Source organism: Xyrauchen texanus, chromosome 29, assembly GCF_025860055.1.
Source record: "Xyrauchen texanus isolate HMW12.3.18 chromosome 29, RBS_HiC_50CHRs, whole genome shotgun sequence".
Classification (NCBI taxonomy): domain Eukaryota; kingdom Metazoa; phylum Chordata; class Actinopteri; order Cypriniformes; family Catostomidae; genus Xyrauchen; species Xyrauchen texanus.
Window position 1 is genome coordinate 11,625,419 of NC_068304.1, and position 2,417 is coordinate 11,627,835.

Consider the following 2,417-nt stretch of genomic DNA (forward strand, 5'->3'; position numbering starts at 1 on the left):
ACCTGTTAAAAAGTTGTAAAATCTTTGACTTAATGAGATTAAGTTACTGATTTTGGAAAGGGCTGATTTGATTATGCTGCACTCCGTAATGCCAGTCAGCTGAATGCTGCACTAAACTACGACGCCAGTGAGACATCTTCCTCTGAGCTTGTATGTAATGTGAGAAGTTCATAATTTAAACCGTATATCTTCACCTCCTCCTCTCACATCTGCCTGAACGAATGAAGCAGAAATGGCCAAGAATTTGCAGGGATGGAAACGGGCATATATGCTGTTCCTTTTTGATAGCATTTACATGAGTTTCTGTTATTCTGTATTTACATTATATTTTTAAATATCGAATCGTTCCCATTTGTCATTTTTTTGCCTACATCAAGACAATATCAAATGTACCACTCATCAAGGAAATTAAAACAAATGTGACTGAAAAAATATTACAATCTTTCTCTATTCCCCGTCCGACTAATGGCCGATCTCACTTTGTACCCCATCAGAGTGATGGCCGATCGGCCTCTCTGCCCCTTCCAACGTATGGCTGATCTCTGTGCCCTGTCCGACTAATAACTGATTTCTCTCTGTGCCCCATCAAAGCAATGTCCAAGCTCTCTCTGTTCCCTGTCCAACCAATGGCCGATCTCGCTACGTGCCCCATCAGAGAGATGGCTAATCTCTCTCATGTCCATTTTTTCAGAAGATGCAAATTCAGACCCTGAATGGGTCTGGAAATTCAAGTATGTCAATCCTTTTTTTTAAATGAATTTCCTGGGCTTGTGTAGCTGTTGATGCGAGTATTGACAATGACTATCGCACCTGGAGTCGCGAGTTCAAATCCAGGGCCTGCTGAGTGACTCCAGCCAGGTCTCCTAAGAAACCAAATCGGCCCAGTTGCTAGGGAGGGTAGAGTCACATGAGGTGACCACCTCATGGTTGTAATTTGTGCGTGGATTGCTGAGAGTAGCATGAGTCTCCAAATGCTGTGAGTCTCCGCGGTGTAATAATAAATAATAATAAAAAATGCCCGTGAAACTGTCTATGTGTAGCATATTGAGCTGAAAAGCCAACAGATTTTAAGTGTAGAGTGTTGAGCTGAAAAGCCAACAGAGTTTATGTGTAGAGTGTTGCGCTGAAAAGCCAACAGAGTTTATGTGTAGAGTGTTGCGCTGAAAAGCCAACAGAGTTTATGTGTAGTGTTGCGCTGAAAAGCCAACAGAGTTTATGTGTAGAGTGTTGAGCTGAAAAGCCAACAGAGTTTATATGTAGAGTGTTGCGCTGAAAAGCCAACAGAGTTTATGTGTAGAGTGTTGCGCTGAAAAGCCAACAGAGTTTGTGTAGTGATGCTGCATAGCATAGTGTGAAGAAGTGTGTTATTGTGTGCGACTGAATAGTGCAACAATAAATGTCTATGTGTTTTCTCACGCCGGCCCCAGCTTCCTCTTTTCCACAAACTGTTACACTATACATTTGAATAAGTGTGTTTTTTAACATTTATGGATTGGCCCCATTCACTTCAATTGTAAGTGCCTCACTGTAACCCACAAATAAGTTTTTGTGGTAATCTACATTATGGCAGAAGTGCTGTCAATTGAGCTCCACTTCTACTGAACCCAGAACATTCCTTTAACATAATTTAACTTTCTTAGGACACCTGTGTAAACCTAAGGGGAACTGAATTCCTATAGTCACTAAAAATCACCCTGGGACCATCTAGGTAAAAGTATTTTAAAGTAAAAGTTTAAAAAAAGTAAGTTATTTCAGAGAAAAGGTCTAGCCAGTTGATTTAATAGTTTGTTTTCTGATGCAATGACATTCATACATTCTTAAATGAGGGTTATATGTCCAAATATTTTTTTGGGTTACTGTGTACTGTAATTATGCATTATGTCTATATGTTTTTATTTATTTATTTATTATTTGAATCTTCTTTTGCTTATCTGTGTAGGTAATCTACCAGCCCATTCCTCCAAAAGAGCAGGTGTCCCTCTCTGCGAAGCTAGACCCATGGCTGTACTTGTGTATGCTGCAGGTTATTGACCAGTGGTATCCACCAGAGGAGAGGGGTGACCTGCTTCTCTTCCTCAGTGGAGTGGCCGAGCTCTCCACCATCCTGGAGGCCTGCCAGACTTACGCCACACACACACACACACACACACACACACACACACACACACACACACACACACACACACACACACACACACACACACACACAATGCTGGATCATCCATCATTTGCACAGCATGCTTTCACTGGCCCAGCAGGATAAGGTACTAACGCCAACTCTCCCAGGACAGCAGACTCTCAATCATTATGATCTTTAGTGGTTGCATTAGTTGTTGTCTTTTCACATTTTGCTGGTTTTGCTACAGCACCCAGATTTTATACTGAGCATGAAATTGTGACACATTACCAAAATATTT